General features: G+C 41.2%; 1 protein-coding gene across 4 annotated transcripts in view; it reads right to left on the bottom strand.

The window, feature by feature from the left end:
• PLA2G4A (phospholipase A2 group IVA) overlaps positions 1-27,738 on the bottom strand; it is a 116,803-nt gene that overhangs the window by 84,499 nt on the left and 4,566 nt on the right. The window contains exon 2 of one of the 4 annotated variants that reach the window (XM_083846853.1): positions 14,280-14,404. The exons of 2 other annotated variants lie outside the window; for them this stretch is intronic. The gene's annotated coding sequence lies outside the window, so the exon portion shown is untranslated. Of the gene's footprint in view, positions 1-1,237; positions 1,394-14,279; positions 14,405-27,738 lie in introns of those variants that run through there. One more of the 4 variants, XM_083846857.1, reaches the window with a different exon arrangement.

Below are 27,738 nucleotides of genomic sequence, written 5' to 3' on the forward strand. Positions count from 1 at the left end.
CTGCCAGCTCAGAAAGCACTTATTTGATGTGGACAGCCTCTTCACCCATTTCCTCATCGTGCCTATTTGAGGGAACACTAGCCAGAAAAAGGCAGCAAAACCACTATGGTGTCATTATTCGAGTCCTTTTGACTTTCACGTCAACTACTCTCTGAAGATCACTGTCAATTCATCCTTTGGTATGAAAGGACACTTCAAAATCTGTCAGTAGAGCTCAGTAACGGTCTTAACATGTGTGGAAATTAGGACAGCGTGCATGTGATTCCTCTTAGCAAGGCATTTACTTTCTTCCCTTTGCCTGGTTGGCAAGGCTGACGGTATGAGCAGCTTTCCTGTTATCTAAATGCCCAAATTTTCTGATTCTGAATTGCTGAAGACACATACCACACGCTGCAGAGCGACAGAAATGCAGGGTTTCCAGAAGGTGTGCATGTCTCACAGGTGACCATAAGCACCCATCACCTCAGATACGTGTCCTGCTCCGCTCACACACAAACTGCAGTAAAGCCACATGTTGCTCGCAGGCTTGATTACCCGTCCCTGAGCTGTGCCAAGGAAGAGTTGTCTGCAAACAGACTCAATCTCCAACTCTCCTTCCTGGCATTTTAAATTAATGTAAAACACTACTGCCAGGGTATGTCTCTGGATATATTATTTCTTTTTTTTTTTTTCTCTTTTTTTTCTACACATATCAAATGCAAACACACACGCACATGCACACAAAAACAACAAATAGGGGAACTGCAGTATTTCCATCAAAAATCCCTGCTTTAGTTCTGAGTAGCAAAACTGATTTTTCACTGCCCACGAAAGCAACGCAGACTCTTGATAAGGAGCTGACTAATGAGGGGAGAAAAAATTCATCTTTGCTCTTTTTGACGCACACAGAAAAAATGAAAAGCTTTCATTTACATGATGACGTTCCTGTTATTTCTTATGATATTATGAAAGTTATTTTTGGTCTTCATCCTATTTCTTCAAGAAAATTACGGGTAGGATTTCGTGATTTTTTTTTCCTGTGACCAAACCAACTGAACAGATGCCTTCCCCGATCCCTTGCTCTACCCCCCACATTGCAGCCCATTACTCACCCCACTGTGTCCATGTAATCTGTTGGTGGGTGCCTCGTCAACCAATGTCTGAATGACCTGAGTTAGGAAACCTCCTTCCACTCTCTTTTATGTGAAAGGCTTTTTGATTATGTTTCATTTCAGACCATCAACCCACTAACAACTACCTGTGTTGCTGTTGGTTCCACGATACCCCGCAGGGTGAGGATGTCACCGCGTTCCTGTCTCGGGCAGGAGGTGTTTCGGCCAAAGCCCTCAGACCAAGAGCCACCCCCTTAGCTCCTTTCCGCGACAGTGGCAGATCAGTCCTTGGCATGGTCCGCAGTGGAAACAAGCCATGACCTGCGGTGAGGCAATTAGAGGCTGTGGAAAATGGCATTGTGAAGTACGAAGCAGACAAAGGGCTTTTCTGAAGCAGACTTGTAAGGGAAGCTATGACAAATTACAGAGGCCATTTTAGTGTGCTGCTCTCGAGCGTCAAGGCTCAGACAAAACTTTAGGCAAAACCACTGAGAGCAAGACTGGACATATCAGGACAAACAATCAACGAAGGAAACAAAAAGGGATATTTTGTCAGATGCTTAACACAAACACGGAATTTTCTTTTAGTCACAAACAGCTCACAGTGCATCGGGGAAAAAAATAAAAAAATCACTCTGATCAGGTTCACAAACTCCAGTTATTCAACAGAGGATCACCTCCTGTTCCACCTCCCTGAGGCCTCCATGAAGAGCATAACCTGAGACATTTGCTCTTGCCAAGATAAAGTATCACTCTTTCTGTGGTAAAAATAATTTCATCCATTGTATAGGATGAAAATAGGAAATATTACACCATAGGAAAAAAAAAAAAAAGTAGCTTTTGCTTTTAAGATGGTCTCTAGTGAAAAATAACCATGTGCTTATCAGCTGCATAATCTGAAGTGGGTCCCTGGCTAATGCTGGACTCTCAGCTTTCAGCAGCCATGCAAGTGCCTCTTATCGTTGATATTTGGCAGAATAAACGCACTCCGATTTTCCAGTTTGCTCCTCTGAGGCAATTTACCAGACTCATCAGCACAGGGGAAAACTGAAATTTCTTCTATGCGCATTTCTCTCTGCACTCACTCTCTCACATCCGCACACAACCGCTTCCCCCCATCAATTAAAAAATAACTAATTGCTCTGGAGGACTTTCCACTGTGAATGAGGAAAAATTGCACTCGCAGTGAATTCTGCTCAGGTGTCCAGTTCTTTGGCAGACCCCTTCCTTCTGTCCTTCCTCCCACCTACATGGTGGTTGTCTCGGGTTGTGGCCAAGTCACCCATGGCAGTTATGGAAACAAACATGAAAGGCTAAAATAACAGCAGGCCTGAGACACAATGCTGTGATCCTGAAATATCTTCTGAGAGCTTGAAGTGCAGCATGTTGTGTGAAACCTTCATATTAAGGAAGAAGTTAGTCTCCATAATTGTCTGCTATTATATCTGTAACGTCTGACCTCATAAAATGATAGGATCGTAGGGTAACTCAGGCTGGACAGGGATCTCAGGAGGTTTCTGGTCCAGCCTCCTGCTCAAAGCCAGGGTAGCTCTGGGTGCAGGCCAGGTTTCCCAGGGCTTGGGCCAGTCAGGACTTGAAAACCTCCAAGGATGGAGACAGCACAAGCTCTCTGGGCAAGCTGTGCTGCTGCCGGACTGTCCTCATAGGGGAAATTTTCCTCTGTAAATCCACTCCATACCTCTGTGTACTTCTTGCTAGGTTAAAAGTTGGACTTGATGATCTTAGAGGTCTTGTCCAACCTAAATGATCCTATGACTCTCCTGCTTCAACTCATACCCATCATCTCAGGTCCTCCTGCCCTGCACCACCACTGGGCAGGAGCTGCCTCCATCTTCTCGATCCCCTCCCGGCACGCACAACTACTTCACGTGCAGTCCTGAGCTGGCAAGCACCCAGGTCTGTCACAACAGTACAAATCACTTGGATTTCCCGCAAATTAGTACAAACTGAAGGGCTGGCTGAGCGCCCCCATGGATTTCCCGCAAATTAGTACAAACTGAAGGGCTGGCTGAGCGCCCCCGACAGCCACTTTGTGAACAACTACATCAATTTAAGTAATGTCACAGCAGTCAGCATTTCAAGGAAGTTTTACAGTATTTAGAACTCCTATATGGTATTAGCAGCTTCTTTGCCACATGCTTGACAGAAAAATCGCGTGACTTCCCAACAAAGAATAATTATACACTAAGGCTGGTCTTATTTATAATAGGGCCACATAAGAGCATTCACTTTTAAAAGAGATGAATACAGAACTGAATATGGAACTAAAGTATACCCTGGAGTACTATTTATATTACAGAAGTCAGCAAAGCTGCCTCAGTATGAACAAAAATCAGTCATTAAAAAAATAATAAACAAACAAACAAATAAAAAGCAGTAGGCAAAAAAAAATCATTTGGTCAACATTTGACATCTGAGTGGTACAGAGTTCATTATTCTGAAGAACTGCTGTTCTGACCATAATTCCACACCTTCCTGCCTGTCTGCATCTTGTCTCTATCCGTGACCACCAGCAGATGCCCAAAGAGAAGAGGGAGGAATAGAAAGGCCACAATGTGCTCCTCTCTCTGGCAGCAACGCACAGACTGGGGACTTCCTCCCCCGGGGGTAGCACCAGGACCACGATTTTTAACTAGCTGTCTTTGGACATAACTTTTGTCATCTCTGCTGTATCTTATTGAAGGAATACCCACAATTTCTGTACCTCCCTGTGGCTAGAAGTTCCACAATTTTAGTCAATAAAAATTTACTTCCTTTTGTTTGTCTACAGGTTGGTCATTTTACTGGATGCAGATGACTTTTCGTGTTGCAAGTAATAGCGAGTAATTTCCTGTGGACCTTTTCCAAATCGCTGATCACTTACAGACTTCTGTCACTCAACTCTTTTCCAGGCTGGAGAGTCCTTGTTTATTTAGTTGTTTTGGGGGGGGGGCATGCAATTCACCACTCTTTCATTTACGTTTTCTGTCTTGTATATTCTTCGTAAGATGGGTGTCTAGCGTGATATGTGTCATCCAAAACATGGGCTAGCGCTGAGTTCGTACGGTAACAATGGTTTTGCTTGTTTTCTAATTCTTTCCTAACTATTTTTAACTTCTTACATTCCTTTTGCTTACTGCTGAGCTAGCCACAGGAATGACTAGCTCTCCTTCCTAAACAGGAATGCCAGCTTTGGATCTATGGCTGTGTGTATGCGCTGTAGTTGCAACTACATGGAATAATTCTGCTAGCTGCAAAGCTGGCTCTTCCATTATTCAACCTTTTATTTTCCTGATCATTTATGAATATATCAAATAGCACAGCTTCCAGCGAGAGATTCCACAGGTTATTGCTCTGTTATAAAAACTGAACTTATTATTGCTCTCAGTTATGAAAACTGAACACTTGTTCCTACCTTCCCCCCCCCCCCCCCCCCGCCTTTAACCATTTTAACCTTTTATTAATTCTTGAGAGGGCTCTGGATATTTTAACTTCATTTTCAAAAATCCTAGTTTACTAGTTTGGATCACCTTCATCTAAAGAATGGTTGACATCTTCAAAGCAGATTTCTGAGGCGTGACTTCCTCCGGAAGAAAAATGTTGTTACTGCATTTTATAGCCATAACTTAATATTGCCTGGTAAGGAGTAAGAACACACTGATCTGGAAGTCTTAGCTCTGTGCTGCAACCATCTTTGAAAAAAAATCAGTAGTATACCAGCTACTGGCCTCACAGTGACATTGAATCAAATGATAGGCTGCACACAACAAAATTTTTCTACTTGAGCTACTCCTAAATTTGTGCTAGCAGCCTGTCCCCAAATTCTTTTGCTAAGATCTTCCCTCTAACCCCATCCCTTGAAGAATAGCTCCACTGTAGGAATCTCATTGACTTCTGCTGTATGAAGGACAGATGCATTGAATTTATTTAGGTTTCCTACAATTTGCTGTTATCCTTGAGTGCTCCTATCACACCTTACACTCATTGAAAGGAATAGAAAAAGAAAGTGTAAGCAGAAAACTACATAAAATACCTTTCTGTTTGAAATTTAAACTAAAATATAAGTAACTCAGGAAGACTTTGATCTGAGAAAAAAACTGTATTAAAACAGAAATCACAAGAACTTAAGTTAACTCCACTACTAAACATTAGAGTGGTTCAAAATATTCAAAGCAGAATAGCCAGAACTTGGAAGGCAACATCAGTGAAAAGTACAGGAACACACACTGGGGCTGTACTCTGATCATCACAGCACTAACAAGAACGTAAATATAGTGCATTCAGGGACTTCATCGTGTCTGCCCTTTACAGGCATGTTCTCTCCAGCAAACCTTTCTTCATGGAAGTTGTCCAAATAAAGTAAATGGTGCTATTCACAGGAATAAGTATTTGAAGGACTCACTGCTTATTCTGTTTTTGCAAATGCTTTACATGCATAGGGACTTATGGAAAACCCTTGCACAACACCAAAAAAAAAAAAAAAAAAGATTTTTTAGAAATAAGTTTTTGACATTGACATTATGGAGAAGCTCAAACTCTGTTCTGGATTGTGTAGTCCTGGAGAGGGCTAGGGCTTCAGTCAAGCAAACAAAGTTTCAGCAAAAAACTCACATGAGTATCACCGGAAAATTAAAAGGTACCCATAACATAGTCTGTGTTTGAGAGACACTTTTCAGGAGATAAAATATTTCTGTTAAAAAGCTCATTGTACTGTTTGGACAACCTTGTTTGCCCTTTTGGAAAGTACTGCATAACAACCATTCTTTTAACACACTCTTATTTACATCATGGGTCACTGGTTTTCTGCACACTTCATTCAGTTTCTTCAAAAGTAGCACTCCAGTTAAAGGGTAACCTGCACATTTCCTCTTCTAAATGAGTGCCTTTCTGTTATAATGTTTTGGTTTTTTTTTTATTGTTTTTGTGATCGCAAAGATTTTCATTGTATTGTTTACAACAAAATATCCACTACTGTAAAACAGCACTGTAAGCAAATCTCCAACATTTCAATTTTGCATAAATTTTCCTTTTGAAGTTTGTTTGTTTGTTGTTTTTTAAGTCTGTCCTCTTGTGGTTAAAATGTCTGTTTCAATTAAACATTTAAAACACACCAGAAATGTCTTTCTCATTCAGATTAACACAATTCTGTCTGTAGTGCTGTTGCTCTAAAATAACTGCTCAGGCAGTTAAGCAAATGACAATGCATGGCGATAAGAAGCATAAACATTTTTTCAGCTGCATCCCTTTAATGAACATTTGACCTTCAGCTTTCTCTGCTGCCTCTGTTACTTAAATGAGACTTTGGAAATTTCAAAAAAATTGAGAAAAAAAATCCAAAAAATTTGAAAACCAGACTTCCAGTTTGTCTTGTATGCCTGAAGAATATTTTGTTTTCTTTTCCACAACGTCCATTACTCTTCTGCTTCTAGAGAGCAGAGAGTTTTCCAGGGAATGCTCACCAACCAGGAATTTAGGTGTGACAGACCAATGTGAGGAACCCTTTGAGACTTTTCTTTGCAGGTTATTGAAGGTTATTCTGACAATAAATTCTGTTTTAATCTCTTCGGGTTATTTTGGCTTCCTTCTCCTGAATATTTTTTCTTTGTTCTCATGTCCATAAACACAGTTAGACCTAAACCTGCATCAAAGACCATATAAGAAACTACACTAGGCAGAGAAACAGCTTCGTTTGTACATGTTCTCAGATTCAGTAAAGTTCCTGGATATCTTTACAGAGTCTTTGAGACTATCAGAAAACATTATTCCACGATGTCCTAAATCTACTATATTATTATGACAAAAGCAACACATGAAATACTCTCTAATCACAAGAAACACTTTGTAAAACAAGTTAAACTCAACTAGGAATTTGTTGTACCAGCAAAAGTTATGGACTCATTGTCCTTTAGCCATTATGAGGAAACGAAGACAGTTTAGTGTACTGAGGCTGAACTTGAATTTGCAAAATATTTCTACAATAGCTGAACTTCAATGTACAAATGCTATCAGGTTCCAAGTATCTAATAATCAAATATCAGTCTCCTATTGAATAGTCTCTCAACCAGCAGTTTCGAAAGTTTGGAAAGAATTAAGATCAAATTTCCCACACTTAACAATGAACAATTTCTACATTTGTGGAATGAGAAAACTACATTTTTGTTCTTGCTTTTATGTTTTGCAGCATAAGGAATAGATCATCTAGAAGTTAAAGTTGTCACCCTGCGGTCTCAAATGTTTGCTGCAATATAAAAATAAAATTAAAAAAAAAATTAGCTGTTCCTCAGAGATTATAGATGTACACATCTCTCACAGATAAACCATGAAATCGTTTATGTTACAAATGGATACAGACATTCAAGAATAACAGTAACCTGAAGACTTCCTACTATCTGAAAGCTGAGTTCTTGAGTTGCTGTTACTTATTAAAATGATCCTTAGTGGATTGCTACTTATGAAATTGCTCCATGAGTTTGAGTATCTCTATTGTTACAAATACTTCCGTTATTTATTTCTAAAGTAAAGTATTCTAATGATGAAAGACATCTGCTCCCAGAAATAGCTGGAAAGCTTTAAGACCAAACAAACTTTACCACCACCGCCCCACAGAGCAGCAATCTGTAACTTTCTTCCAAATAACAAACTGACAGTCAGCTTTGCAAGTAGAAGCCAAGAAATTAAAATAAAACCCAGAAACAGCTGACGTGACCAACACAGAGATCGACATGGAAATGCTGACAAACACACGACGCAATCAGAAATATTTTTTTACTTTTCTGCAGACAAATCTGGGCAACACAATACAGCAAGAAAAAAATGCATTTCATGTCTCAGAACCTGGGGCTTAGGAATACCTCTTGGTTTGCTTTCCTTGCACAACTTTGAGTTACAAACACACTCCAGGTAATTTTCCTACACCTGCCCTCATTCTCTTACACTGTCAGTTACCTTTCATCGTAGAGAGACTCTCAAAAGCCAGAACCTTGATGGTGGAGGCTATGTCAGCCTGCAGGCAGTCTGCCCCACGATGTGCTTTGTGCCACCGGTTCAGCCCTACACAGACTGAAGTTGCCTGGGATCAGATTTGTGCTTGGTTCATCCAAGTGCTGTCATTTCTGTTCTTTTAATTATTGCCTGTCTTCTCGCTACTTGAACTGTTAGCCTTCCGCCAAGCCTCCGGCCCGGTGTGACCGACCTCAGAAAGCGCAGCCAGCCATAGGCCCCAGATGGCAGAGCTGGGACCGAGGAGGCGCGGGGGAGCGCCGAGGGGTGCCAGTGCCAGGCCAACCACCCATAGCCATCAGTATGGGCATGGAGACGCTCGCCTCTCCTCCGTGCGCCCTGCTCCGGCTCCCCCTGCACGGGCTGCAGGCCGCACGAGGTGCAGCGAGCCCTTCTGCCCTCCGCACCCTGTCCTGCAGCTGGAAAGAGCTGCACTTGGCCCAGGAGCATCCGGCGCAGCCAAAACTAATGAAGGATTAATGTCTTGGCGCTGGGTGATTCCTAAATAAACATTGCTTGTGCCCTATGCTTTGCATTCTGATCTCTCGGTGTATTGAACTGTACCCTCCAAGAACCAGGTAGTTTTTGTCACATAAGGAAATTGTGGAGGTCTCCACCAGAAGATGCTGTAAAGGTCCGAATACCAAGTGAAATCAGAAGTTAGAGCAATGCATGAAGGATACATCCACATGCGGCCATTATATGCAGTGCCACAGCCACCATCTCAGTGGCCTCAGCATGTTCTCAGACACTGCTTCGTGAATGCTGGAACAAGCATTTGACTCTCCTTATATTCTTTCCTGAGGCGTGCACCAGAGAGGCAGCAGAGACCACAGGTGTGACCATCTCATCGCATACAGTGACTGTCTGCCCTTCATCAGACTAGGCCCCTCACTTGCCATTTCCCTTCTGTTACACTGGAAATCAGACTCCCTCATCGCCACAGCAGAGAACCAAAAATCAGATTCCAGAAGACCAGAAACACAGCTTTCTTGCCTGGAAAAGAACAGGCTGCAGCCTACCCCCCACCCCACCCCCCTCCCATTTCAGTAAATACAGCCACAATGCAGTGATGCAGTGGAGAATAGTGTTGCAATTTTTGAAACACCCCTTAGCTTCATGTTTCAGCTACTTGCCCCTTATAGTCTTGCTATCTATTGGGAAATAATTGACACTAATCTGCCAAATAAAACAAACTTTATACTGGAATTAGTAAAGGATGTTAATATTACTTCACGGAGAATATCCCCTTTCATTAATGTCTAAGAGGGTGAAACAGCTTAGTCCTCAGTGAATGTGCTTCTTTACAGTCCTGGATATTCCCAAATTAAATTATCTTAAGGGAGATAGCCCTATACTTACCATCAGCACAACAGGGCTTACTCCTGAAAAGCTGCCAAGTAAAGCAGCTAAAGTACAAATAATTACAGGTTGATGTATAAAAAATGTTTTTGTTGATATGGGACACTGAGATGTTTCTTCGAGACAAACCAGCCCGTTACTGACAGGAGGACACAGTCTTGTGTCAGGGTACTTGGAGAGGGAGTCAAGTGAGTGAGACACATGAGATGAACAGTAGACAGACAATTTCTACTGTCATGAAGACTCATTGAAGAATGATTTGGGCAACACGGAAATCAAGCATGCAAGTTATTAGAAATAGAAGCATAAACTAAAATAGACCAAACCAGTACTTTTGCATGAGATGTTTGCAGAATTTGTCTTTTTATTGTTCTACTTTTCATTTGGTGTAGCACTGCACAGCAGCACTTTTGAGGATAGCACAAGGGAAAACACTGTATAGAAACCGGGTACCTCAGCTATGGCTGTGCTCTTCACTTTGGTGCTTACAGACCCTGACCTTTCTTCTTTTGTTCTGCTCTTTTTTTTTCTTTTTTTTTTTTTTTTTAACTACATAAGTAACATAATTCATCACCAGCCTTCAGCAAGCAGTCAATACACAAATCTTAGCAAGCAGAACTCTTTTTGCTAAACAGCAGACTGCACTCAACAGCAACTTCAGCACAGTTTACATCAGTATTCCCTCTAATTTGATGCCAAGAACAAAGAGCTTGTTCCAGCATTATCCTTATCAGAATAAAACTGTTTCCTGGCCGGCTATCTCTTCTCTCCCTTCTCATGTGGCAGGACTACATCTAATTCAATGAATGGAAAAATCTTTCCTGCTGCCATTACCCGTACAGAAATATCCTTCTGTGTGTCCCAACCAAGCTTCCTGCATATAAAATTGTGCAAAAGCTACATAAAAACGTGCAATAAATACTCCAGCTAGCTCTGGTTCTGACTATGACTCGTTGATGCATTTTTATTCCATTGTGCACATATTTGGAAGAGTGGAACTTTAATACCACATGAAAGGGCACATAGGCTTTAAGGACTTCTGTTTGGGTCCAGTTTTAAACAAGCGGAAGTATGAGGTGATGGAAGCTTCTCTAATCAGGACATCACTTAAGCCCTGTTGAAGTCCCATTGACGTCAAAGAAATTTAAGCATATGCTTTACTTTAATTGCACACTTGAAGGCTGGTCTGAAACGGGTCATAGATGGCCACTACATTCATTAAAAATCCTATGGGGTCTTGCATTTCCCTCAGGCGAATTAATTCTTGTGTTCACACATTAGCTTTTTCAAGAAAAAACTTTTATCACTCTGTATGTGTAAACCATCCTGAGCCTAACCAGGAGAAATTTCTAAAGCTTGAATAATAATTCTCAGACATGACATTAAAATACTACTTTTCTTATAATAAACATTACTATGGTTAATTATTAATTTGCTATGTCTTTGGTGTTAAGCTTTGCCTAAGGCTGCAAACTGCTCTTTCAGGCCATTAATTGTTTCAAATAACCTATTTCCTAGGTATATTTCCTTAGAATTTATTTTAATAGTACCAACAGGTAAAGGTCACCAAACAAATCTGTCTGCCATAAGCTTTTCCTCTAATTCTCCATCTTTCCAGTTTTGTTCTCAAACTTTTGATTTCTTTTCTGTTGGCCCATTAGGAATATAACACATTGCTAAAGAACATACGCAGAAGATTATCACTTTGGAATTGACTACCTGGGTAGTTGGTGTCACTGCAGACAACAACCATTTCTTGCTCTGACTACTTTGGACTGGTATGCATCCCCCTCTGGTCTCTCAACACCAGAGCTCCCCACTGGATCCTTGCTACCAATCACTTGAAAAAAAGTCAATTAACGTGTGTGCTGCTAACTAAAAAACCACTGTCATTCCTATGGAATGTATGTTCTAAGCTGGACTGAATGAATACTCAGTCGCTGAGATCAAACATTCAAATATGCTGGATCTGGAAAGGCTCTCATGGATCAAGCCACCGCTGCTGGAGGTTGTCCCCAGAATTTAGTTCCAGCGCAGTAACAGGAAGATTGGCCAAGCATGGTTAGGAAGAGGAGAGAACAAGACATTTCTCTTCTCCCTCTCCTGACTCTTGTTTGTGCCTGCTTTGCTTCTTGCTACTAGGCCACCTCCTCCCCATTCCTCGTACTTCATTCAGCACTCTCATGATTGTTTCCACCACCTCCCTGAGAGAACGTGATGGCCTGCAAGATGTCATTGTCAAAGGATCCCCTTCCTTTATCCAGATGAGATGTTTCCTCCATTACTTTGCCTGCTATTTTTAAAGACACCTGAAACTCTTCTCTCATCCTCCTGTATATACCCTTCCAATGTCTGTAGATAGTTAGCTGCGCAGAGAGTTGTCACTTTGCCAAGTTATGCAGTGTATTTACCTATTTTAATATCCTCTCATAACCCAAACGTTCCAGCCACTTATCTTTTTTTATTTCTTGGTCCCCTCTGAACTTCTTCCAGCTGCCTTCTGCTCAGAAGGGAACGCCACGATCTGGGTGTGATTGCACTATGTCCCACTCTGGTTATGTGATGGGATCAATCTCAAAAACATACTGGGGTTGATCTGGGCATTTGAGACTAACATGTTGTGAATGGTTATACCAGAACGGTATAATTCTTTCACTATTTCTATCTTTCACTTTCTATCTTTTTCAGACAATTTCCTTTTGGCTACACATTTTTGCAGTTCCTGTATTTTTGTCCCAATTTCTTATGCTACTGGTTACCCTATGTTTACTTCTGTGCCTTCCTGTCCTCACAACTCCCTGCCATTTAGTGTAATTTCAGGTTTCTCCATACACAGACATGTTTGTAACACTTCATCCATTGCAAGCTTAAAACCAGCAGTAGAAGTAACACACAATGAAGTTATTACTGTATCTTTTAAGTTTATGACATCTTTTGTATTGCCACAAATTTAAAAGAGTACAGTATCACCTTGTTGATGTGACCACTAGTAATTAGTTTCTTAGTTTAAAAATAATCAAAATCTTCATCAAAACATTACAATTTTTTTTTTGCAAATATCTGAAATTTGGTTAGCATTCACTTCCGATAATCAATTTAGTCATTAATAACTAACTGGATACTTACTTTTGTAAGTAAATCATTATCATTTCTTATCTTGGATTTACTGTACATTAGCCCATTATCAGTCCACAGAAAATTTCAAGTAATTTTGTACTTGAAATTGCAGGATTTCATTTGTATTCTTCTTGACAATGTTTTACTTAAGCTTTGTTTTATGATGTGCCACCATCTCTTCAGCCAGTAGCTTTACAAAGCTCCCTTAAGAAGGAATGTTAGAATTTTGGAAAGGCAGAGAGGGAAGGGGGTGCTCTGCAATAACATGCAGATTACTCTTCCTGGGTCTAAAGTGGCATTTTTCAACCGGAGCTTGAACCACAACATCTGAAGTTTTTAAAGTTTTATGCACATCTTGGATCCAGATACTTTTGCCCTAAACTTTTTTTTTTCAATTTTTATCCTTCAGCATTCAACATCCAGATGTTTAACCGCTTCTAAGAACTGAGTAATAACTCAAAGATCTCTGAAGCTCCAGGTTGTTACAGGTAAAACAGCACAGTTTATAAATCCAGGTTAACTAACAGTCCTTGCTTTTCTTCTCTGAAAACACCAGTTGCCAAAGTGAACCCATCCTTGCTGACATGCTTACTGAAATTTAGGAAAATCTTGAGTAGAAATAACCAACTCCTACTCTCCACACAGCATTCTTATTTCCCACTGGGAATAACTGTTATCAGTAGATTTATAAGATTTACATATACAAAGTAATCATCTTAATGAACCTTTAATCATCTGCTAGATGGGTATAATGAGTCAAAGTGCTTAGTTGCCCAGCAGACATGGGGGGTCATTAGTAAGGAAAGATTAGGTAGAAAAAACAAAGTGTTCCTTTGCTAATTATTACATGGAAATGACATTTCCAGTTTAAATTTAGCACGGTGGTAAAAGGGCTACAGAATTAGAGGAATCTCAAGGAGGACACCCTTGCATTTGCAATGTGTCTTAATACGGAACTGTTTGTTCCAGCCAAGCACACTGCTTCTCTTCGATGCCAACCTTTGATGCCAGAACAGCTCTGTATGTTTTTTACTGGAGTTATGCAATGCCTTTGATTATGCTACCCAGTGCACATGCATATAGTATTGAACTTCCTTCCCAAATTAAATAAATATCTGTGCCGTTTTCTCAGACGTAGATTCAAGCAATTGGATAGAAATGCAGGAGGAAAGGATGTGAAGTAAGGCCAGAGAACCAATCTGCCATCGTTAATTTTACCTTTTTTGAGTGCAACAAGCCTCTGGTACAAAAGAGACTGCAGCAGGCATCCATGGTGACACTCTGAAACCACCAGCACCACACAAAGCCTCTTCATCCATGTGAATCACTTGTATTAGCTTGAAATAATTTACATCTACACTGAGATGACTCCAAGTTCCAAAAATCATTAATTTAAAGACATTTTATCCACAGCCAGACCTTTCATAAATCACATACTCTAGATTTCTGACCCAGATTGAAAGGTCTAGAGTTTCAAACACACCAAGTTGTGTTTCACACTGGACTCTCAGAAAATCCTCTGAGGACGTGTTGATGTGGCTGGCTGTGCCACATACATGTGCACACAGATAGTCTGTATTGATGTAAGTACACCTGCCCAGTATGGTAGAATCCAGTAACACCCACAAAAAGCAGTGCAAACAATCTCCATCATTGCATGTAATATCAACACCAAGAAAGATAAAAAGAAACCAAAAGAGAAATCCTTACCAGCTGAGGCTTTCTCCATACAACTGCATCCACTCAGATTTAGCAGACCGCTGCTAATGAAGCTGGAGGATTCAGATCACCGCTCTCCATCAGACGTTCATCACTCTCTGGCAGCGAGACGCTTGCTGTGTAATAAGAGGTGCCTATGTTCAGCTGATTCATCATTCTGTGAGTCTTCGTTGATTCTGGATTTAATTTTCACCTTGCTAATGTTCACCAAATACTGCAAATCTGGTGCAAAACTGGGTTTATTCATTCGCTCTTCCCCCAGATGATCTATTTGCTGGCGTATGACTTAGCATCTCATAGCTTCCTAGCCATGGAGCTGCTCAGCCACTCCTCTGGGTCTGCCTGAAGGATTGCTGAAATCCAGTCTTTCAGACAGTAAGTGACAGGCATGTACGTGAGACATAAATGTCACTGCGCTGCAATTATACAAGGGACAAAAGGTACTGCTAAAACACCTGCTGGAAGTGAGACAGATCCAGGGACAGATGGATAGGTACCATTGTCAGGAGCATAAAACTTTGGAAGGAAATATGCTGGCTATGAGCCAGAACTGGAAAAACAGAGATCATATTCAGTCAGCAACATATCAGGCGGCAGGGAGCACACGGGCAAGCAAACGGAGTCATCCTGGAAGAAGGGAGGTCATGCGCATTGGTGTCTGGAAAACCATCGAGCTGGGCTAAGCACAGATATACCTAAACGAACACTAGCATACATTCATATGTTGAGAACTCACTTTATTCTGGAAAACATTTTCAAATTCTTCCTACGGCTTCAAATATTCAAACAGAATGTGGGAGCTCCGCAGTGTCTTGCATGGGGGACCTGCTTTAGTATCCACCCTCGACTATGTACAGAATGTTTCTCCTTAGATGAATTACTTTCAATTTCATACACCAGGTTTTACCAAATAATGCGAAATCCTTTTGCAACTTTACATTCAGCTTTCAATCCAGAGTATTCGAGATACCTGCAGCCTTTGGCTCTTCACCACTTTAGGCCCATTCTGTTGTTCATGAGTACTTAAGCATGGAGCTCTCGGTAAATTCGGCTGACAGTTGTTGCGTGCATGCCCACTGCCCTTTCACACTGACATTTTTAGGGAGTTTGTTTGCGAGTTCCTCAGCACCAACCAGTATAAGACAAAAATATATACATTTGCTCAAAGCTAACCAGGTCAAAGAAGTCTCTATACTTAAGCTTGGTACTTGAGAGGAATGTTGAAATCTGCTTCCTTTCAAGTACACTACAAAACCGGTACTACTAAACTTAAGTACATGTAGATAAAGATAACAGCCCATAAAGAGAATTGGAAAACAGCTCCCATTACAGTGGTGGTGCTAAGCTACGGTTCCTTGCTGATGCTCTTCCCCATCAGGATCTCACCTAGGTAGTGCAGAGCAGGGATTCACCACCCAGACTTTGTGAAGAGCCCTCTTCTTCTTAGCAAGAGCCATCTAGTATCCAAACAACCTCATAGACCAACAAACCTCCATCGTCCTTCTAAGCTGTGAGAGATAAGACTGGATTAACTCACACTGAGGCTGTCCTTGTTGGTTGTTTGCACTTTACTCTCAGGTGATTTTCCTTCTCAAAGCTGGAGCAAGGTTAACTGTGCTTGCAGGCCTAACACATCCAAGTGTGGCAAATGTCTGTTGCTCCTAAGCTCAGCTGTCATTATGAAGAGTTTCAGCCTCCTCTTGGATTTCAAGCGTGCAGAAATAGATGGCAAGGGGCATTGGGTGTGAGCTACAGGCTCAGGGCAGCTATCCCCATTGTTGACCCAAGGGAGCAGCTCAGCACCTACTCCTGACATGAGGTGCTCTGCCCTGACCTTGTGTGCCACCTAGTGCTGCTCTTAGAAAACAAATACCCCATATTGGGCAGCAGGCTGAGTCATGAAATCACCCCCATACTTGTCAAAGGTAGATATGCCTGTATAAAGCTGTATATCAGGCATAGTATTCATCTACATTTTAGTTTAAGCTACTTGAGTACTTCCCATATATTTTTGTCCAAACACGACTATGTTTGCAGATCCCTTCTCGGTACGCATGAGAAGGATTTGAAAATGTATCTTAATTGAAAATGTATAAAGAGCATAAATCATGTTGATGTTCAGCCTTTGCAATCCTAAACCTTCAGTCGTTCTTGTTACAGAGATTTGCAATTTATGCCACCAGAGACTCCCTCTGGCACTGCAGTGCAGATGTGTTACCTGTTGCAGGAACTCAGATGGATGCCCCTGCCCAGCAGACAGGACAAAGGTGACAAGTCCTGTTCTTCTACTGTTCCATTCAGGAATTTGGCACAGAAGTCTGAACAATTCTCCCCAGGTTACACATGCAGCTTATGGCAAAGACCTAATTTCAATTTCAAAGTCACTCATCTTCTTCCAGCCCTGTAAGAACTAGTTCATTTAACCAAGTTGTTACATTTCTTCAAGGATATCTTTGATAAAGTTTAACACGATAACCCAGTGCCTTGCCAAAAGAAGGCAAGCATGAAAATTTGAGATAAAGAAGAAATAAGCTAAAAAAAAAATCTCCACTTCCCATTATTATGCTTTTTTAAATAACCCCCCTTACTTTTTCCATGGTTTGTTAGAATAAGTGAGATGCTTGGTCACAAACAACAGAAGCATTGACACTGTGATGAGATCAAGATCTGAGAACATTCATAGGAACCATATGTTCTTATGCTATCTGTATAGCCGGTAGCAATGATTTTGCTCCTAAGAACACACATCTCTGTAAGTAACTCTCTCTAATCCTAAATGAAGAACATAAATGTCTACAGTTGATTTACGGAAATGGATATATGGATCTTCACCTTCCTCTAAACTGAATGGTCACAACTTGGAACAGCAGCAGAAGCATCACAAAAACCTGTACCATAACACATACACCTGCACATGTATATGCACATGTAACATACACATGTTTTTTCTAGGTTTTATGTTAGTAGCTCCCACTTAACAATCTCCCACTTATTTTTTTCTCTATTTCAAAGCTTTTCCAGCAGGATCTCACTTGCATTAACTCCTATGTTACCCTTACAGAGATTTGTGGCTCCTTAGAGCAACACCAGTCAAAGTCAGTATTAATTAATCAATCAGCAAAGCCGTGTTAAATGCATGGACTTTATAAATTGTACACACCATCACAATGGCAAATTAATCACTGTCCACTTTTCCTCATCACAATCCTGTGCATAAAGCCTGGCAACAAGGTCATACCACTCTCAATGCAGATATTCACAAGGTATTTTTAAATCAAAGTACTTCACAAGATCAATCTCATTTTGTGCCCAGCTTTCTCATTTTTAAGCTGTCGTGAGACACTACAATGAGAACTACTATTTCACAGAAGCTTTTTGAAAGGCATTTAAAGATTTGGTGAAGTAAAGAAAATAATAAATGTCACTGAATAATTAGTACATAAAACATTTATTTCTTTCAAATTTGAAGTCTTATAAAGCACCAGTCACCAAAATAACGTGTGAAAAACTGCTGCTGTCCTTGGAAAACGAAGTGTGTAAGAAATAGCATCACAGTAACAATAGATCAAAGCTCGATGTAAGATCTTACAGACAGGGAAGGTCATTTTGTTCTAAAGTAAAGCCGATGTCATTTGCTCACATTCACACCCTTATGCCCACAGCATCACAAGCACTAGGATGTATGTGACCAGCTTTCATGCACCAAGAAACGTGTGTCTAGGTCGTGTGGCTGCATTTCCTTGAATGACACAGAGCACAAGAGACACTGGCTACTGACTTTTCACTGTAGGTCCTCTGTTCATCTGCTGCAGACAGGGGTTTCTGGCTGTGCCTTCTGTACCTTCGGGAGCTGACAACGGTTAGCCCCTGCCCTGCCAAACATCTGTGAGTCTGTATGATTTGCTCAAACACTTCTCTCTCCATCTGGTTGCCTGAAAAGCTACACAGATGTGTTGGGCTCTTGACCTGTTAGTCTAGGTGTCACCATTCTTAAACTCGAGCAGATATGGAGAGAAGCACATGCAGAAATATGCTTGGCTAGACCCAACAGCACATACCATGCCTGTATGGTGGATCCCCAGATACCCAAACCTCATCCTTTGTCAAGTATCATCATCACCTGAAAAAGTAAATATGCCAAAGGAAAGCCTTATTTATTATTTTTATTTACCAATTAATTTATTATTTATTACATCTAAAATGAGTATGAAAAATGTAAAAAGCTATCTTATTTAAAATTTCACTGCACTGGTTCCTAGAGTGAAACCAGGGTGGCCTGTGTTGACCTGCACGTAGTTTGATCCTACTCTAATCAGCCCTCTGTAACTATATTCCCTAGCAAGCAGATCAGCAATCTCTGTGGGGGGCTATCAGCTAATCTTTGGGTCCCCTCCTAGAAATGATAATTTATTTGATATTATTTTTCTGTTACTTCTTTTTTTTTTTACAATTTATTTTAATTTTCTATGCTTAGATATACCGTATTCAGCTTTCTGTATATTTACCTAGTTGAGTTAGGAAAATATATATTAAAAAAAAACACCTAGAAACCCAGCAAGGAAAATATTGGGTTCAGAACCTGAGGGAAGAGACAAAAGCAGGCATATGTGTACATTGCCATTCATGACTTATTGTACTACCTGTACGCTCTCATGAATTTCAGCAAAAGGGGATCTGAATCATACATGTGTACACACCCAACCAAGAGCAACTTGCTGTGCATTTTCAGTTGGGAAATGTTTTCAAAACCAACATTTTTCCTTTTCGAAAAGGAAGTGGGAAGAAAACAGAAGAAGAACCTGGGAAATGATGATCTCGTTCAGTCTTGCTAAGCTTTCACCCACATTCTCTGGGTGAAACACCAATGAATTGGCCATACCCTTTATTTATTAAGTCCAGTTTCTGAACTGAAGGCATTATCCCAGCCACACGGGAATAACCTGGTGCTTCAGAGCTTGCAGCTCACCATAATCCCCAAGCTTTTCAAGAGGTGAGGTTTTTGACAACCTCTACGAGCTGGGAAGTTCTTGTAACTGGAGAAGGCAAACAACCGTCTCACCCAACTCCCATACCATGTCACGTCATAGAGACAAAAGGAGGTGTGAATTCAGAGAACAAGAAAGGTGGCTATCACTACCGCAAAATTTGTGTGGATTACTTTGGGATGCATTCCCTGTGTGATTTGCGCATCCAGTCAAATTTGCAATCTAATTTGCATAATGATACTTTGTTCAGTAACTGAACAGAACATTTATTGCTGTTTAGTGTCATTTACCTTGTTAATTATTATCTTTTATTTTTGAGATTAGCAAAATTCTGTGGTTTTGTTGGTTTTTTTTAAGAGGTTTTCCCTTTGCCCGCTGCACCAAGCACACACACTAACTCTCAAAACAGGCATTTTCAGTTTTTCTTCTCACTGAAGAAGAACTGGAAAAAGATGAGAGCAAAAACTAGAACAAGGAAGAAAAGGAGATTTTGGTTTTGTACAGAAGTCAACAAAATGATGCCTCATGTTCCCAAATTAGCAGGGACAGAGAGTTATTTTAGAAATTGTTTTAGATATTTCAGTTATTTTACACATTTAATTCAGCAAATAAATCAGCCCTTGGCCAATGAAATCCATCAACTGAATTGGGCACAAAATAACATCAAACACATTGGCAGTTCTTATTCCATGACTTTTGTCAGCCTAAGAGGAGCTTCAAACCCTCCCTACAAGACATAATGAAATGTTTTCGGGTGGTCCTTATGGAAATCGATGCAAACAGCTGGGAAGCTCTGCAGCCACAGTTCATGTTGTATCTGAGAAAGTGAGTGATGTGACCATACCATGGTAGTTCTCCTGCTCTGTATGTGCTTTTGGAAATAAAACAAGTTTTCTTCCAAAACTGTCTGTCCAGCTTCTGCTTTTCATATTTTTGTAATAGCCCATTGTCTTCCATCATCGATTCAAACAACTAAAAAAAACATAAGCCATACTCATAAAAACCTCTCCAGGGGCCGTAATTCTGATCTACAACAGATGTGCTGAATGAGCGGAGGGGCATGTCTGTCTGCCAGGCCGGACTACAAAGGCCAGCTCCTGTCAAAAGGAAGCCCTTAGCATATACTCAGGAAAGACCATTGCGATGCATTTTAAACAAAAAACATGCAAATGTGGAACACATTGTTTGCGGCAAGCTTGAAGGTTGCCTTTCAGACCTGGATATGAATACGAATGTGGTGGGGATCAATATATTCAAAGACATATTCTGTACCTGTCCTAGCAGTGCTCCTGTTCAAGAATGCCTGACCTTGGGCATCAGAGCCCAGGACCGAGCACCTCCTCATCACAACTGATCGATCCCAGGTCCTGTAGTTAAAAAGACGGTTAAAAAGTGGCTATATGAAATGGGAAGGTCAGGGTCAGAGAAGAAGATTTACCTTAAGATAAGGACATGGCTATACTGAGTGAAATAGGCTTTTTTTAATCCACAGTACTTAACAATTCATTAATATTTCAGTAAAGCTTCTGAGCAACAAGGAATAGCTTAGCAAAAGGAAGACTAAAATTAACCTCCTAATTCAACTGGCATCAGAACAGCTCACAAAGGGCAGATTTTGAGATTTCACCTGGATGAAATCCAAGCAGGTTTAGGGTATAAAATGAAACACCTCTATTTCAATCAACATTATTTTTGATGACTGCACACCCAAAGGCACAGCTTTTACAGAGGAACTGGTTCCCCAGGTAAAGGTGACAAGCTGACAAGCCAGTTGCAGCATAAGAAACCCTTCAGCCTCAATCTGGAGACGGAGCTCTGCATATGGGCAGGACCTTCATTCCTGGTCGGCCCAGCAGTTCAACTGTCCAAATGTCAATGTTGGGCATAAGTTCTTTATCACAAATTAATCTCATGTGGGCTAGTGTTGAGGAGGACTTCCAGGTAACTGGCAAATGCTGAAATATTCCATCCCAGGACAGTGCTGGCAGAGTATCCAGAGCATTCCCATGTAAATCCCCGTGAAGCTGCACGGACTTGTTTGGGAGTGGGTAACCATCAACTGATACCACAGTACGGTATACACAGCGCAGGAGAAAAAGAATGTTACCAGATTACTTAGAAACTCTTGCTGTGCAAAGTGCTTTGCACTTGAAGGGGATTTTTTCCCCATTCAGTATTGCTCATAGTGTGACAATATTTGACTTTTCACAGTACTGCCAATATGTCATTTACATTCATCAGTGTTAAAGAGCAGAGGACAAGGAGCCTTGGGTAAGAGGGTGATCACTCTTGCTGGCCAAGTGAAATGAGAAATTGTTCTACACATAAATATTTCTCCTCTTTCATTCCCTCTGGAAAGTCTATAAACATTTCAAATCCCCAGGAGATAAGTTACAGCACCTAAGAACCACTTTGTGTGAAACTGTGTAATAACTGGTACAGACAGGAGTGCTGTCTCAAATGAGTTCACCAAGAGGAAGTTCACAAGGTCTTGCTCACCGAATCCATGCATCTATTAACAGCTCCCTGAGGTGCCCACGGGCCTAACCCAGAATCGCCCGAGTTCACCGAGTGCAGGAGAGAGGGTGGAGGAGCCCGTCGGGAGGTGCTCAGTGGTTAGCAAGGGCAATGGCAAGCTATTTGCATGGGAGCTACAGCCTTTCCCTGCAAAAATCAAGTCAAGAGGAAAGACACACACTGCACGCTGCCAGGCATTCTTCTCCTAGCAAGAGCTAAAACTCTTTAATTGCAGACTGTTGCAAAACACAGTTCCTCTCCCGACTCCAAGGAGCTGCAGGCGAAGAAGAAAGCCTCGCAGGCAGTCAGCAGGACGGCAGCCCTGGCACCACCCGCTGACCCAGAGCCCGCACCACAAGGCAGTGGTCAGAGCCAGTCACTTCAGGGAGCTGGTGGCAGCCCCAGGAAGCAGCTCCCTGGTGGCATCAAGGCAGCACTTGGCTGCTCCTTCCAAGCCTGGCCTCAAGCCAATGCTGCCTGGCCTGAGGTCTCTGGCAACTCTCTCCAAAACAGCCCCAGGAAAAATGCCATGCAAAGCAGAGACCCAAAATAACATGCATTGCCATAACATGTTGTAAAGCCCTCATCTGCTTAATTAACTACCTATAAGGAGAAGCAGTAAGTGATAGCACCTGGCCCACAGCAAGGCACAGAGCGCTACCAGCACAGCATTTCCACAGCTGGTGGAAACAACTGAAGAAGACAAGACGAAAAGCTTTCAGCTGGCTTTATGTGATTTACCTTCTCTTCCTCGAGGCTTGGGAAGAGAAATAAATCCAAAAATATTTTAGTGACAGCCACTGGATAAATAGAAAAATAGCGGAACAGAGTCACATCGACATTATACCAAATTAATGGTTGCTCCAGGTCCACAAAGAAATGCCATTAAAATTCATGATATAGGATATAATGTGTGGAGTGCAATAATCAGAACTGATCACAGGATCATATGCATTCCTCTTACTAACAGTAATGACATTTTCAGCTAGACCTGAGCTAGTCCTTTAAACTGTATGCTGTCAGTTCAGCATCTGGAAGCTGGCTCTATCCGAACATATTTCTCTTTTCTGAGAAAATATCCTTTCAGGAGATAGACCTTCGTCTTTTGTTCTTTGTAAAGGTGCTGTCCTACAGGCAAAAGGTGCATCTCAGCTGTGGAATTTGCTGTGTTCAGGTTCACTAACAAACATAAATAGAAATTATAAGTGGATGACATTCCTTTCGCAGTATACAGGCTGAAACCTATAATACAATTCCAACAATGTCAGATATTTTCCCTTGCAGATACTAGACTAGATAGACTATGGGTCTCATCTAGTACAGCCACTGTAGTGTTTACACCTCCTTAATTATTTTCTATTTTTATATAATTTTGATTGTTACACATTTTCCTTAATTGAAAATTCTAGGGAAAAGAAATTAAAAACCTTCAGAGAGTAAGCATTGAGTTTTTATTTCCTGATGAATATCGCCGTGGCATTATTTCCCTTGGAGGCTTGCTTTTGAGCCTACTGAGCCAGGCAGTTGTTGGTGCCATTACATAATTGGCCATCTTAAAAAGCATAAAAGCATTTGAACAATTTCTAAATTATTTGCCTTTGCTTAGAGTCATATGTCTGGCAAGACATAACATGATGTGATGTCTCCTTCATGATCATCTAATTTCACTTTGAAAAAAGCAGTAGTTTCTCCAGATTTTCTCTCCTGAGCCCTACATTTTGCTGGCAGAATTGACCTGCGTTATAATTCTTGTTCTGATCTGCGCAGTTCAACTTGCGATATTCTCCTGCGTGCCTTCAGTTCCCACTGGTAAGTACGAATAATTACAGCAATCTACCCACCCAGCTGGCGTTTCCAAAGGCCTTTTAAGGAAAAGGATCATGGGGAACAGTTTTCTCTGGTCTCTGAGTTCTTTTACAGACCTTTACTTCCTTAATTTCTCTTTCCTTTTTTCAACCCTAAGAACATGTCAAAGGGAGGCAAGGCAGCAAGGATATTGGAAAACACTCCCAATTTAAGTCTGGAGGTGGAGGTAACCAGAAGGGAGACTTGGGAGTCTGGGGAGCTGGCACTGGGCACCCAACTTGCTCCAGGAACCTGCCCACTGACAGCTACTACTGTAATTTGTGACCGCACGGCCCGCTGCCCATCACAGCGCGCTGCCACAAGGTCCATGTCATGGAACATTTTTTTTGGCTGACACCAAGTGACTCCTTCAGCCGCTTCATTGTGAGAAGCTAGTCAGTTTTAATCAACTCAACATCTTAACATCGGCAGCTTAATCCACGTTCAGTCCTTAATGAGATGTACACCCTGATGGCTCCTTCCTGTGCGGGCACTGAGTGAAGGCTGACAACAAGAGCCTGCAGAGCTGAGCTGCCTCCTCACAGCACGGCGTGTGCTTACTTAGCAAGGCTCTCAGAGCATACTGCATCCCCCAACGGAGTTACATTAAAATCAATTTGCAGGTCACAGTAAGTACAGCAGTGTCAAGGCAAGCATCTGCAATATTTGCAAAGTGGTGTTTGAAAAGTGGAGGACAAGCTGAGGATAGCTCACACTTCCACGAAGCTGCAACGAGTAAATCTCTGTAGAAGACTATTAGACAGACTGTAGCTGTATCCATCTCGAGGGATTCTGCTGCTGATCAACAAAGTCCCATCCTGTATTAAAAATGCAAGAACCCTAATGAGAAATCTGCCTTACTGCACTGTATGTGTAAGTTGTCACAATGGCTGTTCACCTGTGAGCTTCACACAGAGGGCTACGAAGCTGGTGAGGGGCCTGGAACACAAGTCCTGTGAGGAGCGGCTGAGGGCACTGGGGTTGTTTAGTCTGGAGAAGAGGAGGCTCAGGGGAGACATTACTGCTCTCTGTAACTCCCTGAAAGGAAGGTGTGGGGAGCTGGGGGTGGCCTCTTCTCACAGGTAACCAGTGATAGGACTAGAGGGAATGGCCTCAAGTTGCACCAGGGGAGGTTTAGGTTGGAAATGAGGAGACATTTCTTCTCAGAAGGAGCGGTCGGGCATTGGAATGGGTTGCCCAGGGAGGTGGTGGAGTCACCGTCCCTGGGGGCGTTCAAGGAAAGGTTGGACGTGGTGCTTAGGGACATGGTTTAGTGAGTGATATTGGTAGCTGGGTGATGGTTGGACCAGATGATCTTGAAGGTCTTTTCCAACCTTAATGATTCTGTGATTCTATGATATATCAGACCATGATGAAAACTGCTCCATGGCTAACAGAAAGGCAAGCCGCGATGAGACATTACACTTCAGCCTTTAATACTATAAAAAACATCCCAGTGCTTCCAATAAGCACGGCCTTAGGGAAAGAGCTTCACAACGAAGCAGTGGGGCTAATGAGCCCATCCATCTGTGCAGGCTCCTGGTGCCCACAAAAGTGCAGCACTGTGCAGCCCCCAGCCTGCGAGTGAGGCAGCCCCGCATCCCCAGGCACGTGCCCCACTCAGAGGTACATGTGCTGCACTAAGGCACTGCGAACTTAGGGTTTTGAGAGACTGGCCATATTAGTCTGTGAATTACAGATGATTTATAGTTACATACAGTTATATATATGGTGTGTGTAGCATATATAGCTACATATGTGGATATATGTTTTACGTGGAGTTAGATTCAATCTTCTATTCAGGAAACCCTACCAGGGTTCATTTTACGTAGCCTATGCTGAAGTGCTGCTTTATTCCCCTTTTTTTTCCCTTTGGTAAATGATGCAAAATTCCCAGATCTAATACTCAGCTGTGTAACAAACACATAGCTTTCAGCAACAGGACAAAAAGAGCATTTGTATCATATTCTGCGTTTAGCTCTTATATGTAAGCATTTGATGAACACACCTGAGAACACTGTATCTACAATATCCGTGGGCTTCTTTTAGTGACTAAAGGCAGCTCACCTTATGAAGCCATTAAGTCTCTGGAAACCTTACAAAACCCCGCAGAATAATAGTTACTAGACAGAACAAGAGTTTATGCACTGTTATAAACAGATCTGCTAAATGCTCTGGTAGAAAAAAATGTTTCTTTGCAGAAATAATGTTTACTTTCTCAAAAGTGAATGAGAAAAGGCATTTGTGAATAAACCTAAACAACCTTTATTACCTAAAGAGGTTTTATGTATAAAAGCATTATGCTGAAACGATTTTCTACTCAGTAAAGCCTACTACAGCTTCCTTTATCGAGTTTAATGTCAGTGTGCTGGAAAGCAGTGGAAAATTACAAAGTATGGTATTCACTGTGTGACAGCAGATCAGCTTTCAGATGGACAACAAAAGAGCGTGAGACTGAATGAAAGGATTTACTAAAAGTTAAGCAGGAAGTAGCTAAAAGCAAATTTCAGCATCTGCAATGAGGAAGGTAGTATTTGCAAATCTACTCTTTATGGATGGATTTTCCACGGAAAGATAACCTTCTGATTGTTTTGATCTAAAATGCTTATTATAAATGGCATAACACAAGCAATTACCCTAATATGAGTTACAGCCTTCTTGTGAGATGACAAAAAGCAGACAAAATGTCAGCTGATGCTTCTTTATGTAAGAGAGTTACAAAATCTCATGACATATTTGTTGCAGCTAACTGTGATCAAATGTCTACATAGGAAATACAAAACATATTGAGGCTAGATGGAGAAAAAACGGAGACTGCTAAAAAAGCACCAGAGAACCAAATCACAATAGCAGAGAAGTTCAGTGCTTTGGTAGCTGATTGTCAATAAGGAAAACTTGTTTTCCTTCATTCAAGGAACAATGAAAAATATTGTCTGTTTAATAGGTGCAGTTCAAATAGGAAGAAAATCCCACATTCAAGTGCATCCAAACAAGGCTTCTGAAAAGTTATTTGGAATTTAAAAAATATCCATAGATCTGATGTATTGTGGCTGCCAAAAACTGATGGCTTATGCTTATGGCCTTTTCCTTTAAAACCAACCATAAAAGAAATTAAAAGTCTTGCCACCTAAAGAAAATAGGACAGATAGCAGTGAGGGTGAAATATCCAGGGTCAACCTCTGCCGCAAACTCAAACTATCCCATAGGATAAAAATGTTCTGTTCCGTATGCCATTCACCTACACTCCCTGGAAAAAGTTCGTCTGAGAGTGCTTCGAGCTGAGTTTAAGTCATTTAGGGCTTGTTTTTCAGGAACTAGTCAGGCAGGACTGAATTTGTGACTACTGAGTTTGCAAATGAGGAAAAGAGCAATATTGTCTAATACATTTCAGCTCAAAAACAAAACACGTGATTCTGGAAGCCATTTTTGCTGAGGCTTTGTGGATTGACTTTCATTTAAAGCAACATGAATTTAATGTCTAGTAACATCCCGAAGTAGAGAGCTCACCCTTGCTTTGGATAAGGCTGAGATTCAAATTTTAGCAGTTATTAATGAGCAATTCTTGTTTATTTTCTGTCTAGTTTTGGGACAAATTGCTGTTTATCAAGCACCAAGAAGCATGCAGATGCCCTATAGATGTGTTATACTACGGATAAATGGCAAATAAATTACAAAGCAAGCAGACAGCACTAGGAAAAAAATGGCCAGGATGCAGCATGATGAAGCTGAAGAGCACAGGTGTCTCATTCCACACCTCATCTCACTAGTTAAATTTGACATTAAGTCATTTCACCTTAGTTTTACTAAGTTTTACTAAGTAAAACTAACTATTCTGTCCAGAATATCAGAGGACTAAAACAAGAACAATTGATAAAAAAGAAGCAAGGAAAGAGTTATATGAGAAGATGTTGATGAAAGAAACTGCAACTTTCCCATATTGGAAAGCATCCCCTCAAACTCCTCTTGGCTTCCAAATAAAACACAAGCAGTGGATTTATGTTTCTTCTTCGGTAGCTGAAGTGCAGAAGTAAGCTTCCGTGAAGACAAAACAAAAGTAGATTAGGGCCCAAACTTGCTCAGATCTTGCCTAAATCTGCAGTAGC

Source organism: Anser anser (assembly GCF_964211835.1).
Source record: "Anser anser genome assembly, chromosome: 8".
Lineage (NCBI taxonomy): Eukaryota > Metazoa > Chordata > Aves > Anseriformes > Anatidae > Anser > Anser anser.